The sequence below is a fragment of the Crinia signifera genome, chromosome 3 (assembly GCF_055691185.1).
Source record: "Crinia signifera chromosome 3, ASM5569118v1, whole genome shotgun sequence".
NCBI lineage: Eukaryota > Metazoa > Chordata > Amphibia > Anura > Myobatrachidae > Crinia > Crinia signifera.
In genome coordinates this window covers 319029148-319045257 of record NC_139219.1, presented here as the reverse complement: position 1 = coordinate 319045257, position 16110 = coordinate 319029148, and the positions used below count along the sequence as shown (strand labels likewise).

The 16110-nt window shown below is 47.6% G+C and overlaps 1 long non-coding RNA gene across 1 annotated transcript; it reads left to right on the top strand.

Moving 5' to 3' along the window:
- Window positions 1–500: 500 nt before the first annotated feature.
- LOC146062797 (uncharacterized) lies at window positions 501–12437 on the top strand. Its single transcript, XR_014471527.1, has 3 exons — window positions 501–770; window positions 1409–1585; window positions 12254–12437. It is a non-coding gene; the product is annotated as an uncharacterized LOC146062797 (long non-coding RNA).
- The last annotated feature ends 3673 nt before the right edge of the window (window positions 12438–16110 follow it).

Sequence of the window (16110 nt, the reverse complement as noted above, 5' to 3'; positions counted from 1 at the left end):
TCTTCCTGTCACCCTTTGCCTCTCTTTCTCACCCACTGCCATGTTGTATATTGTGAACTTGGGTTGGTGTGGAGGAGGGCGACCCAAATTATATTTTTGCAAATGGAGGTAGATGTCTCCTGCAGGCTGATGGCCAGTGGCGTAACTATAATATTTGTGCCCCCCGCCGAAAATGCGCAGCGCCACTCCCCAGTAAAGTTAACAAACTTCCCCCTCACCTTACCCCTTTGCTTTCCACTTCTGTAGCAGGGACTCACAGATCTTTTCTACAGTCCCGGCTCCCCTCCTGGCGTCTGCTGCTATGAAAACGGACCATCATAAAATGTCCGCCCCTATTCAGCAGTTTTTGAGGATGCTAGAGAAGGCCGCCGCCTCCTCTATCATCCTCAAAAACTGGCTGCTGCATGGTGGTGGACATTTTATAATGGTCCATTTTCATAGCAGCAGAAGCCAGAAGGGGAGCCGAGACCACAGACAAGTAAATCTTCGGGTCGCGGCCACAGGCGCGGCAGGTCCCAGCAGGCGGCAGCAGCGTTACAATAGCCCCGCAGACCTCCGGCGTCCACATTTAAACAGCGCCTCCCCGCTACCGTCAGATCAGCGGGGCTATTGTTAAGCCACTGCTGACGGCTGACTGTGGTTGAATACCTGCAGGTGACATCTACCTCCATTTGGGACCATCTGGGAACCATAGAGGGACTTTGTGGTATCACCACGTTTGCTGCTTGCCATTTGGATTTGTTTTTATGCTGTTTTATCTTCTATCCTTTGTAAGTGCTACGAAAATTGAAACCTTTTTAAGTTAGATGGTGCTGCATTATATTCTTTTATGTTCTCTGGTTTTATTATTCCCTGGTTGCGATAAGAGACTATTATTTTGCAGGTCACTTTGCTTCTCAATCCAACTCTCTGCTATTGATATGTTAAAGAGGAGACATCCTGCTTAAGGTCCCTTTCTGACACGTTACGGTGTGGTCTATTATATTAAGGAGAATAAAGGGAAAGCGCCATTTTCAGGGTGTGTCAATCAGAGGCGCCACCGTGTGTACACACTCTGCATAGGCACCCCCACCAACCACCGCGCCAGAGGAGCATCCGCATGGAATAGGGGGTTGGCCATAATGTAAGGGGAGTGGCCTCACAGGACCCCTACTCCGGGGGCGTGGCTATCACCCTGATGGTGACGCCACTGATGTCAATTGCTGCGTTCACATTCACATTTGCATCAGCATACATCCTTAAACTATGCATAATGGTATTTTACGACACAGAAACGGGCAGTTTTACTAATTATAATTACTCGCACTATAAAGACTAAACAGGCTAAAAACTGTGTCCTCTATTACATGACATTGTTATTTTAGTACTCTTAGGTCTTAACCCCAATTTGAATATATTTTTTTTCTAGGTGGGGGTCACAAAAAGATCAGAGAAGTTCTTTGGAGTAGAATGACATTTAACCCGTTCACCAATGAGAGAAGGTTTTGTGTCAGCGGTTTAGAATGGTTAACGGCCCGGCAGGAGTTGGCGGTGGGACGTTAAATGTCATCACATCTACAGAACCACTTTTAAATAGTGAGACTCAGTAAGTAGCTGCCGATTCTGGCGTTTATATAAATCTTTTGCCACAGCGACAGATGCAGCCATTGTGCCTTATACATATAATTATGTGTTTATTGCTATCATTAATTAATATTGCTGTGTTATTAATATTTTGTTATTAATATTATTGTGTTATTCATTTTATATCATCTTTTTTTTTTTATTGCAGTTAAGCATTTATCTTTCATACTTCTCACAGCCCTCTTCTCTCCACTTTAATTGGAGCTCTCTCCTACTCTCCTACTCCTCGCCCGTCTACACCCACATCCCTTCTCACTTGTAACCGTTCCTCTCTTCCAATGGCTCATGGTAGTATGCAGAAAACTCCTCTGCTTCCCTACATCTCAGCTGTATTGTGGCCCTTATTCAAGTTCACTACGAACGGGGTGAATTTGGCCCTGTTCTGATTTTTGGGGGGTCTTCGCATTTGCAAGATGTGTAATAGCGTATGTGCAGACTGACCCCGGGCCGTTTGTTGCGGGGACGGAGGGCCGGAGCGGAGGGGGGCAGTGAAACCGAATCAGGGCCTGTGTACTGAAAATTGTGCTGCTAATCGTTACCTGCGCTCTGTTTTAGTTTTCGGTTGTTGTAATGTTAAGTTTTGTGTACCATGTATTGCTCTAATGTGTGCCTTATGGGGGTAATTCAGGGGTAATTCAGACCAGAATTTGCAGCAGCCAAGGATCAGTTTAATCCCTGCCCCGATCCAGTGAAATTCCGCTTTGCAAATGACTTTGCTGTGTGAATGAAATTCATCGCAGGGTAACCTCGCGCATGCGTACTGTGAACCATACGCATGGCAGCGTATCGATAATCGCCCACTGCGTGAATCCGCAGACGTGCAATCGGGTCTGAACTGGGCCCCATGAACGTGACACCGGAGTTCGGGCGGTGGCGTGGGCATGCATCCGGCGGGGCGGCATTTCCCTGCTGACTAGGCAGCAAATATACACAGCCTAACAGGCAGCACCGAATCAGGCCCTTGCTGTGTTCTTGATTTGCCTGTTTGTTGATATCTTCTGTAATTGGGCGCTGCGGACCCTTTGTGGCGCCATATAAATATAGCATTATAATAATGATAAAGATAAATAGACACAAGACAATATAATAAGACAATGCTGAGTATTCTGAAGGTACAATGACAGATTATGACCCGAGTACTTTTATTTAGTGGTGGGCCAGTGGGAATGCCCCGGGGGCGGTGGGGTTAAGCAGCAATAACGTGTCTGTCTCTGGGGTAGATGAGGAATAGACGTCCTCCTTGTCTCCAGGCCGCAGAGCCTCTTCCTCCTCGCTGCTGAGCCTTTGTCCCATCGCCAGCAGCCTGCCTGGGGGCTACGTTCAGCTTTCTAATAAAGCGGCCTCTTTATCAATGACATGAATGGTTATCTCTCGCAGCTGCCCATGGTGATGCATTTGTAACACGATTTGGCCTGCTTGCCCCCATTTAGTTGCAGTTAGCATACTACAGGGGTCCGCTGTTTGATCCCTGAGTGATATAATTGACTCTGTGTGATCAGGAGCCTGTGCTGATTTGTCCTGACAGATCGTCGTCCTCGCTGCTTTTATTTGTTGGGAGCGGAACCAAATTCATTGCACAGGTCGCAGTTCTAATGAGTGACACAGGACGCATGGGCTCCCCATAAGTTATCTTTATGGGTTGTTAGGAAATGACAGACGGAATTGGCCGATGCCGCTTATTAGGAAGACGCAGGACCCGGGGAAGCTCCCACTGATAATCCGAGAGAGTGTCTGGGCCCTGGCAACTGATGTGGAAACTAATATGGCCAGAATGGGCACTAATAGCGTTTTAATGGCGCACGTTGATTGCAATACATATCGCATAAATCAAATATTCCTTTATCTCATTATTCAATTACAGCCCAATGTGAGGCTGAGATGGAAAACCGTTTACATTGGCCGTGTGCAGAATGAATGTGTTACTTAATGATATGTCAGCTTCTTACTGTTGTTTTTTCAAACACAGCCTGCAACTTGACAGTTAGGAGCTGATTGGCTGCTGATTGCAATATCAATTCACCAGGCTTCATACATCTGCCCCAAAGTACCAGCCAATTGTCTCCTGTCATTTTTCAAACACAGCCTGTAACTTGACAGTTAGGAGCTGATTGGCTGCTGCTTTATCACTTCACCAGGCTTCATACATCTGCCCCAAAGTACCAGCCAATCATCTCCTAACTGTAATTTTTCAAACACAGCCTGTAACCTGTCATTGAGGAGCTGATTGGTACATATCTCCCTGACTCGTGCCTCTTACTCTCCTTTGACCCTTCACCCTCCCTGTGCACCGCACATGGCCTCATAGGGGTGTTGCATCACATAAAAGGGTGAGGCCTCATGGGAAGTGTGCAATGCTGCCTTCTCAAGTTCTGCAGAATAATGCCACGCTGCAGCACCAGGCTCCTTTCACTGTGGAAGAGCCGGCATTATGGTCAGGGTCGCCTACCCTCCCGGAAATCGGGTCCACCCCTGGAAAGGATAACAAGCCTCCCAGAAAGCTGGCAGTCTCCCATGACACCCTTCAGCCAATGGCATCATTGTAGCCCCGCACACCGCTGTGCAATGCCTGCAATACCGGCATTGCACAGTGGTGGGTGTGGCAATGATTACGCAATCGTGCTGGCCACTCCCCCAAACACACCATTCTGTCAGTGGCTCCGCCCCTGTTCCATCACTTCTTACTCCCGGAGGCGGCTCCGCCCCCCTGCCTCACTGAGCTGGCTGCCCTCTCTCTCGGAAAGAGCAGCCAGAAAGCAGGCAAGCCTGGTTATGATGTTGCCTGGTCTTAATACACTACAGCTTTATCTTCCCCCCATTCAGTAGGTGTGACAACTTCGCACCAATATGGCCACCTGTATCATTTCCCTGTTTCTTATAGTCAGCTTATGCAGGGATGGACATGGACCATCGATGATTCCTAAGCTGATGTAGAATAGCATTGCCATTGATGGGGGGAGAAACAGATGGTTTCCCTCCATCGATGGCAAGCATAACTGAATTGTTTATATATTATTTTTCTACCCCAAGGGGCTGGGACATGGATTATAGCTCCGCCCCAGCACCCGTGAAGCCCTGCCCCATGCTCTGATTGGCCTACAGGCCAATTAGTCATCATGAATGACCATCAATAGGCTCCCTCCCAGCTGTCACAGATCCCTCCTGTCACTCTGCACATGCGCAAAGGGAGTCCTGGGTCTCAGACCCGGAAGACCTGGGACGACGCCGCATCGCAAAGGACAGTTCTTACCTCAAGAGCGGTCCTGTGTGATTTACTAATCGCATATGTTAGTGCATATGCCATTATTAAGAATGCAAATGCTGGTGATATGGGGTGGCGGATGTTAGTGCATTCCCCCCACCCACCCACCCACCCAAATTAGGGAAAAATTTAGGAGGAATAATTCTGTTTTTCCTCATCTTCCTCATTTATCATTTCTTTACATGGAACAGACTTATCTTCCGGCAATGTAATGGTTAACTAAACATGTTTGGAAGACACAAGTTAGTGGAATCACTTAGCAATTACCAGACTATGTCCAGGGAATTGTATGCAGGGTAACATAAAACATATCTCAGATAATGTCTCCTACAATACTCCTCACATCCTATTTATCTATCTGTCAGTGTATATTGGGAAAACACATTTATCAAACCACTCCACCAGCCATCCGGGCGAAGGGAGCCATCAGGTCATCCAGGGGGAGACGTATCAAACCACTCCACCAGCCATCCGGGGGAAGCGAACCATCAGGTCATCCAGGGGGAGACGTATCAACCCAATCCACCAGCCATCCGGGGGAAGGGAGCCATCAGGTCATCCAGGGGGAGACGCATCAACTCAATCCATCAGCCATCCAGGGGAAGGGAACCGTCAGGTCATCCAGGGGGAGACGTATCAACCCAATCCACCAGCCATCCGGGGGAAGGGAGCCATCAGGTCATCCAGGGGGAGATGCATAAACTCAATCGATCAGCCATCCAGGGGAAGGTAACCATCAGGTCATCCAGGGGGAGACGTATCAACCCAATCCACCAGCCATCTGGGGGAAGGGAGCCATCAGGTCATCCAGGGGGAGACGCATCAACTCAATCCATCAGCCATCCAGGGGAAGGGAACCATCAGGTCATCGAGGGGGAGATGTATCAACCCAATCCACCAGCCATCCGGGGGAAGGGAACCATCAGGTCATCCAGGGGGAGATGTATCAACCCAATCCACCAGCCATCCGGGGGAAGGGAACCATCAGGTCATCCAGGGGAAGATGTACCAAGTCACTAAACCAGCCATACAGGGGAAGGGAACCATCAGGTCATCCAGGGGGAGATGTATCAACCTACTACACCAGTCATCCGGGGGAAGGAAACCATCAGGTCATCCAGGGGGAGACGTATCAACCCAATCCACCAGCCATCCAGTGGAAGGGAACCATCAGGTCGTCCAGGGGGAGATGTATCAAGCCACTCCACCAGCCATCCGGGGGAAGGGAACCATCAGGTCATCCAGGGGGAGATGTATCAAGCCACTCTTGTGAAACTAGTCAATGAGTGTCTAGGGGCGGTTTAAGAGCGTGAAGCCCAGTTGGAGTTGCAGACGCCGCTGATTACAGGTTGCAGCAACACATTCCATGCTTGTAGGATAGAGCAGGGCCGTTTTAATGACTGGGCTTGATAGGCAGTTGCCCAGGGGCCCAATAATGCTAGGGGCCCAACCAAGGGTTTCCTGGGCCGGGGGGGGGGGGGGGTGGCATGTGCCCCCATGCCAGTACAATTCTAAAACTGTGGGCCACCAGCGTAATTACAAACCCTGTACAGAATCAGGCTGAGTGGGAGCCTGCAGCCGACGGCCTCTAGTGACTCATTCTGACACTGTTATGCCGCTAGCTGCAGGCTCCCGCTCAGCCTGATTCTGTACAGGGTTTGTTATTACACTGGTGGCATAACAGTGTCAGGACTCACTAGATGACGTGGGTGTGGTACAGGGGTCCGACAGTCGGGATCCCGACAGTCATTAGCCCGACATCGGGATCCCTGACTGGCCGGACCCAGACAGCATGGTGAGTGCAACTAAGCCCTTGCAGCGGGTACGGTGGCTCGCTATGCGAGCCACCTATTCTATTCTCCCTCTAAGGGGGTCGTGGACCCCCACGTGGGAAAATAACCAGTGGCTGTCGGGAACCTGGCTGTCGGTGTTTTGACAGTTGGGATCCCGACGTCGGGTAAATGCCTGTCGGGATCCCAAATGTCGGGACCCCGTTCGGCATCCAGATGATGCCACCCGTCGGCCGAATCTCCAGATCTGCAGCCCCCTTTAAGTTCAGAGAGCAGCTGATAGATGGACTGGACTGAGCAGCCGGAGGGGGAGGAAAGCCACAATCCCCTCTCCTCTCCTGATTGCTCCGGACTGGGGGCGCCAAGCCACACAGGCGCTCCCTTCCACTGGTTATCCCCCACTGCCGTTAATGCCGTGTATGCCCGCCTTAACCTGCTCTGCCCCATGCATGAATGCCTGGCTACTCCCCCTCACTTGACTCTGATCTTAATAATAGGCAATACGTGGCTGCGGGAAGCCCAATGCTGAGAGTGCAGCCAGTGCTCTCTTCTCTGCGCTCCTGAGCAGCACCTGCTCCTGCACAAAAGCTATGCACAGGGGGCTCTGCTCAGTGGCACATCTGCCAAGATAAGTGGGGGAAGAGGAAATGCTGGCAGTGTGGGGGCTAATGTGGACTTGAGGTATGATGCTGTGCCCCTCCTGGCCTGTAGCATCTGCCATGATGCCAACAGCTACCTGGATAAGCATATTATGGGAGCACTGGTGCACTGTGCACCTGCAGCCACAGGCAACATACAAATAACTTCCTGCTGACAATGAATGTAAGCCCCCTGGCAACAAGCATGTAGCCCTCCTAAGCAATGAGCATGTAAACCCCAGACAATGAGCGTGTAATCTCCCTCGGCAATGAGCATGAAACCCCTGGGCATCAAGCAAGAAACTCCTGGCATAGAATAAGAAACCCCTGGCAACAAGCATGTAACTCCTGGCAATGGGCATGTAGTTAAGTGGCACTTATGTGGTATAATATGTCATGGGCAGTAAGGTATGTGGTATAATGTGTGTGTGTGGTATATTAATATTCATTACAGTATGTGGCATACTGCTGTCAGTCACTGCCCATCACTCTCACCCATCACCCACATGCTGCAGACACGTACCCCCACACACACATATATATATATATATATATATATATATATATATATATATATATTTGTATATATCAGGTAGGGGCCCCAATGCATTGCTTTGCCCGGGGGCCCATACTGCTGTTAAGATGACCCTGGGACAGAGTACAGATTTGATCTTTTCCAGATACAAATGCAGTTATATAAGGTACTGTGACATCAATGGCCACGCCTCTATATATGAATCACCGTTACTTATGTATTAGCAGGGCGCCCATTACGTAGTTTGCGTAGTGGTGTATTGAGGATACCAATACACCACTATGCTGGCTACATAAACTACGTAACTTACGCAAATTACGTAAATTAAGCAAATTATGTAGCAGGAGCTCTGCTAACACATAAAGGATCATATGCCCACTATCCACGTCATAACCCCAGTGTCCACGTGGGTGTGGAGTTCATTTTAGAAAGTGTGGCGAGCGCAGTGAGCCACCGAGCCCGAAGCATGGCTAGCTCAGCGCGCCCCGCGAATCCAAGCTTCGGGCTCGGTGGCTAGCTGCACTCACCACACTTTCTAAAATTAACTCCACGCCCACGTGGACACTGGGGGTATGACGTGGATAGTGGGCATATGATCCTATTAGTGGGTGTTGTGTGTGTGTGTGTGTGTCATTATACTTACCATCCAGCTGTCTCCGCCGCCTCCGGGACTCGGATCCCCGCATCGCGGCCGTCATGACAGTTGCTGCTTACTACGCTATTAGCGTAGTGCCGCTGAGGGAGCAGAGAAACCATGTGATGCTCCCCCAGCGTCTGCCGGGATCTCCCCCCTCCGCCACCATTATGCCATTACACAGACTCCAGCCCCCGCCGTGCAGCCCTTCACCCCACACCACTGCAGACGACCGCCCTGCCGAGCGTCCTGCCGGTAAGTAACAGCAGTGCGGCCGCCATCTCCCCCCCTCCGCCTGGCCGCACCTACCGCCCACACCTAACATATAAGTACCGAATCACCCAATCCCCACAGAGCATTTCTATGCCAGTCAGCCTGCCTGCTGCTACAGTTTTGCCTCACCCCTTACATGGAGCAGGGTAGACACACTCCGGGTGCTTTATGTGTTGGATTTGGCTCAGGAATACGCTCTTTGATGTACCGTACTGTATATTAATGTCAAATAGTGTCTTTACTTGCACTTTAATTACCAACTATTTACCCACTTAGTCACCCATCTCCGCAATCTGCTTTCTCTATCAGTGATGGGCTGTCGGAGCCTGACATGCTGTGCCATGCCTGACACGTGTGATCCCAGCGTTTGTCATCCTGTCTTCTATCTCATAGTAATTGGCAGATCCTAACAGGAAAGAGGTGTGAGCGAGTCTCCTGTGCGAGGTGTGTTATCCAAATCATACATAGACTGGGGACACTTACTGCAGCACCAGGGAACAACTGCAACCATTCATATACATATACAAATGTCACAGCCATTGGGGGGTTCCAACGATGCGTACACAGATGCAGCATTGGATATACAACAATCGCATCCCGTTGGACCTCTGAATCCTTTGGAGTGATATCCTTTCAGCCCCAATGCTATTTCTGATGATAAAAACGTCCGGATAGGGATGGTCATTATTGCAGTATCCAGTTAATGCTCCATTTTTATCTGCTGATAATGGACCTGAAACCGGATGAAAACACATGGGATCGGGGAAAATACCGTGTTATCACGGGTCCAGTAATAGTGGATATCGGGGGAAAAGGACACTGGCATCAGGGCTAATAGGACACCATCCTTTGTCTATCGCGGCTAAGACGCCACTCAAATACAACTGTGCTCAATGTTAGGGATTGTGCTATTAGGGGTTGTGGCGTCCAGAACAGGATGAACCCCCCCACCCCACCCAAGAAAAAAAAAAAACATTAGGAAGAGAGAGGGGAGTTGAGAGAGAAGTGGAGTTATTATACAGCATCTTCATCAAGGTAGCGGGGGTCTGGGGGAGGTGGCCTTTAAGCTCATGTGCATGGCTGCCTCCCATGTAAGACTTTTACGGTTTCTTCTTTGCTCCTCCTCCTCCACCATCAGACTGCCTCCCTAATATTAGCTGTTACAAGAGGTGGGGTTATGATGTGGAGACACACAGTTGGCTCACTTTGCTTACATTTGACTCAACTGTTATTGACTTGGCAAGCCACAGCGCCATTTTTGAAACTCCAAGATGGCCATGGTGAGCCAATTGTAGAAAGACATCTAACATGAGTGGGCTACATGCAGAAGCAGACAATATTTACTAGTTCAGTTCTCCGTAAATTCAAATCCACCAAAATTTGGTGGATCCGAACCCAGAGGAGATCCGACCTGAACCAAGTCTCGGTTCAAATCTTCTGCATTTTGGGCTTTGAACTGTAAAAAGACTGATTTCAGCTTTGATCGATTATTTTAGCAATGACTATCGATACTTTTCTTTTATAGCAATTTTAAACCGAACTGAAATCTGAATCCAAACCAAATCACTTGAGGGCGGCTTTGCCAAACCAAAACCAGAACATTACAGTTTCTGTTTAAAACTAAGATACAGGAAAAAATGGTGGCATGGAAATGTGGCACTTCTGCAGTGGTGTCAAAAGGTGACTTAAGATGGTCCAGCCCTAAATGCCCAACTACGGGTATGGGGGCACTGCTCCTCATCTGTATATTGTGCTGGAATGATGCGATTTGGCACCTACTGGTATTTAGATCCATTCAACTTCATCGACAACCATTATTATTATTATTATTATTATTATTATTATTATTATTATTATTATTATAATTATTATTATCATCATCATTTATTTATATGTGTACAGTACAAGACAATTAAGGGCAAGTACAGTACATGGTACGTAAAGAGAGTTGGAAGGAACACTAAAACAATTTTAAGGGTGACAGATATATATATTCTAAGAAAAGCACATGAGAAGAGAGGGTCCTGCTCGTGAAAGCTTAAATCCTAAAGGGGAGGGGGAGACAGATAGAAGTGACAATGAAGAGTCGGAAGTGAGCATCAACAGAAGGTTAGGATGAGAAATGGCTGGGTGTAATGAAGAAGTGGGGTCTTGAGAGCCCTTTTAAAGTTTTGTAGGGAGGTGGAGAGTTTGATTGAGAGAGGTAGAGAATCCCAGAGATAAAGAGCACAACGGCCAAAATCTTTGAGGCGGAATGGGAGGAAGTAACCAGTTGGCGAGCGGAGAGAGCGGGAGGGACTAAAGAGAAATAAGGTCGGATATATAGGAGTTAGAAGATCATTACCAATGCTCTACTCTCTATTTTGTTAATGTACAACAACAGTAATTCCCAAAAAATAAGACTCGGACCACCCAATGGGCTATTAATTATAAGAGGGATAGCTTTTGTTGGTTTGGGGCCATAATTTGGAAGTCTCCAAGTGTAGTTCCAGCAGGGGGGAAGGTAGGGTGACTTTTTTTCCAAACTTGCTCTTGTTCTACCTTCTTGTTATTGGCAAAATGCTTGGCGCTATTCTTTAACTACTGCCTCGCCTTAACCGTCCGTTGTCATGATCCACAAAACTATGGTAACAGTAACTGTTGCCTTGTATTATTATTATTATTATTATAATTTTATTTATAAGGCGCCACAAGTGTTTCGCAGCGCCGTACAAAGGAACAATACAGGGAGACAAAACTTGGCATAACATTGAATAAATAACAAAAATACAGTACAAATAAAGAGCACCACAGTTCAATACACATTACAGCTTAAATGTAAGTAGTGAGGACCCAATCAACATACAACTAGAGGCTTGAGGCCAATGATGGAGATGAGTATGAAGATGGTCACTGAGTGTTGGAGTAAAGGAGAGCTGTGAGTGAAATGTGAAGAGAAGTAGGCTTTGACAACAGGAGGGAAGAGGGCCCTACTCGGAGGAGCTTACAATCTAGTAGGAAGGGGAGACAGACAGATTACAAGAGGTGCAAGCGAGGGGGTGGTGGTTAGATAGCAGGATGTAAACAGGCAAGGGGTCGGAGAACCAGCTGGTTTATGCAGTGGAAGGGTACGCTATGATGAATAGGTGAGTTTTCAGTGCCCGTTTGAAGCTTTGCAAGGTCGGGGAGAGTCTAATGGAGCGAGGGAGTGCGTTCCACTGAAGGGGTGCAGCACGGGCAAAGTCCTGTACTCTAGCATGGGAAGCAGTGATCAGGGTGGAGGAGAGACGACAGTCGTCAGCCGACCGTAGAGGGCGGGAGGGTGTATGAATGGAGATGAGGTTAGAGATATATGGAGCAATGGAATTAGAGATGGCCCTGTATGTGAGTGTGAGGTGTTTGAAGAGGATTCTGTAGGGGATTCTTGTACAACTGAACTCAGCAAAAAAGAAAAAAAAACCATGAGAAATATTGACTTTTTTTTTTTATATACTAAATCATTGGACTAATTTATCCGCACAGGAACGGATCTACATGCCAACATAGACGGAGAAGCAACATCTGTCAGTTTCAGGATATTGAGAGATTCCATAAAGAATTCCAGCAGAAAGATAATGCGCTGCGGTATTTGTTGATTCAAACCCGCTTGGGAAGAACACAATCCCCATGCACACAGCAGCTGCGACGTTCATTCGTTAGGGGGTAGAAACAACATGCCAGTAAAATCCATGTATTATAATGTAAAGACTACACCTATGTCTGTTTACTCCTTTATAAAACGCTGCGAAATGAACTCATTTATTAGTAAAATCATATCAGCCGCAGTAATTCCATGTTAGTGACTTACACGTAATAGCATTAGACTTGCGGTCCCAGTGTCACCAGTGAGGGACCAGCTCTGATGATGGATGAGACGACGGTGCGGAGATGATTATTTGATTGTTTTCACGGCAAACGGATCAGCATTTTAATCTTTTTGCGTCTGTGTTTATTGCTTATGTGGCCTCTTGCTCGGCTTGTAAAAACTCTGCTAAATGGAAATGGATAAATGTAATTACTGTGTTTGACAGTGGTAATCTGTGCCGAGTATCCAATTGGCTTTACCAGCGTTAATCTAATCACCGCGGAGTAAGTGTCACAGCACAAAGACATTGACACTAAGCAGAGTCTTGAACTGGAACAGAATGCTCAAGCCTGCTGTGGTCTCTTAACATGTCTAGAACTAGATCATATTAGTGGCTAGAACTCCACGCCACAAATACTACTAGGGCGACATGTAATAGGGTGCAAATTTTTAGACAGTCAGTCTAAAAAACCTTTTTAAAGAAAAATGGCGTAGGGTCCCCCCCAAGCATAACCAGCCCTGGACTCATTGAGCCGGAGCTGGTTCCCCAAATGTGTGTGGGGGAGGAATCATGGAGTTTCCCCCCCCCCCCCCCCCCTGCAGTGCAAATGGTTTTGTCCATTTGGGAAGAAATTTGCCTTTGCGAGTGAACCAGAATAAGGGCCCAATAGCCCGGTGCTTGTTTCTCTCTGGTGGGGGGAACACACGCTGTTTTTTTTTTTTACAGAACCATGTACAGATCTTACTGATCTGTGCATGGTTCTGTCAAACTAACCAGGGTGGACCTGGTCTTTTTGTTTTGCAATTTTTGGTAATTTTAAAATTGCAAATTAAAATTTTGCACCCTATTACATTTGAAATTTTTCTATAAAAACACCTGGATGTTATTTTGAATGTGCGATATTTTAGACAGGGGGAAATGTGCACATTTTACCGCAATTCGCACGTTAATACATGTGCGGTTTTCGAAAAATGTGCAAATTTACCCTTTTTTTGTCCAAAGAACAAAAAATCGCACATGTCTAAAAATCACACCCTATTACAGGGTGACATTTAACCCCTTGGGTGGTATGCCTGGGCTCAGCTGCGCTGCTGCAGCGGGTTGTCCTGTAAAATTTCCAGGCATACCACTTTGCATTAGGTGCACGCCAGTGATGCCTCAGGCGGAGCACCACTGGCGCACTACCTTTAGGGGTCACCCCCCGCCCCTTCTGTTGCCCCCCCACCCCCTCCACTCCGGCAATCATATCGGAAACGTTCGGCGCGGCTCGGGGGGTTTCTGGAGAGTTCAGGTGCCCGAGTCCTCCCGAGCTGCCGCAAAACATCCCCGAGCCTGCCGCCTGTGTGATGACTGTCAGGGGAGCTCCAGCATACTAACGCCGGAGCCGAGGTGAGCGGGGCGGGCGGCTTCCTACGAACTGTGGTGGGTTTTGCTGGGGCAGGACAAACCTGCCCTGGTAGGTTTGTCCTGCCCCAGCAAAACCCACCACTCAAGGGGCTAATAGAATGCTCTTGTTGTTTTTTTGCTATTTTTAGGCAACAAAATCGCACTTTTTGCCGAAATCGCTTACTTAATAGGTTTGCTAAATCCCGTAATTCGCACATTTTGTGTGATAACTCACACTTTCTCACTTGCCGGTTTCAATTCGCATTTTTATCACATCCAGATGTTTTCCCATACAAAAGTATGCAAATCGCTTATTTAATGGAATGCGCAAACGGAATTCGCATTTCAGAAGTGTCAAAAAATCACCACTGGTGCAGACCAGGTCCTGGTGGGCAAATTGACCCAAAAGCAACTTTGGACAAGTGCAGAAATGGTTAATTTTCTCACAGGTGTCCTCATTTTTCATCATAAACTCCCCTACATATACCCAAACATCATTAAGGACACCTGTGAGGGTTTGAGAGATGGAGATTTTGCAGAGTATTTTGGAGTTGGCTGTTTGTGATTTTGACCATTTGTAGGAGCTGCGCAGGAGGAGGGAGGAAGTTGTGCACCAGATCCACGTACCCCGAGTACTGCATGCTTTACGTATGTATCGTGCTAGGCTGTACCTGGACTCCCTCTCGGATCAACAGGTTGTGGGGATGTTTCGGCTGAAACACAATAACCTGTTGAACTTATATGAGCAGGTGAGAAATTATTTGGACCCTTACTCAGCCCTCTGGGACCGATTCCAGGACCACCAAATGCCGGAGGGCTGGCTACTTGGTAAGTACATTTTAATATATAGAAATGTATAGTGCTATAATGGGGGAAATTTACTAAGGATACGAATACAAATAATTGTATTCGTATTCTTCCTACGAATTAATACGACAGCATACCTCATATGCTTTGTCGTGTTCCGGAGGGGGATTTACAAAGCAGTCATATAAGACTGCTTTGTAACCCTCCGATGTCGTATTAATTCGTATTAGCTGGCCGTATATACGGCTGCTAATACGAATTAGTGTAGGCAGTCTGCACGGATCAGTCAGATCCGTGCAGGCTGTAATTTGTAAAAAAAAAAATAGAAGTAAAAATAAATAAATAAAAAAAAAAAAACAGCGTGGGGTCCCCCACAGCCATAACCAGCACCAGGCTGACAGAGCCGGGGCCGGTAATTAAAAATCAGGGAACCTGACAAATAGGTCCGGGGCTGGTTCCCAAAATACGGGGGACAAAATGACTAGGGTCCCCCGTATTTTAAGAACCAGCCCCAGGCCAAACCAGCCAGCAGGGTAATGCCACAGCTGGGGGGAGACTTTTTATACAAGTCCCCCTGGCCAAAGCATTAACTCTACCGACCAGTCAGCCTGGCCAGGGGTCCTGGGGGAGTGGGGACCCCCCCAAATAAAGGGGTCCCCCCCTCCAGGACTTACCTGACCAGGCTGAAGCCTGGTGCTGTCCTCGATGCCCCTGGGCGGTGGGCATCGAGCTGATACTGGTGTAAAAAAATTGATGAAAAAACTATTGTTTTAAACTGTGGAACTATGAGTCCCAGCAAGTCTCCCCCGCAAGCTGGGACTTGGAGAACCACAAGTCCCAGCCTGCGGGGCATTAAAGGGCCCGCTGGGTCTTGTAGTTCCACAGTAAAAAAAATAGTTAAATAAATACACACTGACACATATGAAAAATAAAACTTCATTAGGGGTGTGGCAAAAAGAAGGAGACCCCACAGCAAGGTCTGTACAGCGGCAAACTTTCTTAATACACTATAATGTTATAAAATCAGAATGAACCTATTAATTAGTGGTCATGGTGTCAGATACACCTTATAAAAGGGTCTTGGAGGGAATGGAATCTTTTATTTGGCCATAGGAAGGACAATTTCACACGTTACATCTGCCCCACCTGGAGTGCGCATGGCTTTGCCAATTTTGAGAACAAATTTGTACTGCAATCAGATCTGAATAAGGGCCTTAGTGTGGCAGCGAAAGCTTCTTTCCACATGAAAGTAATGTGGAGGATCCAGTCCAGGTTTTGGAGCAGCAGCAGCAGGAAAACTGATGTGATCATGGTTGTGCTGATTAGCAGCAGCTGTGACTT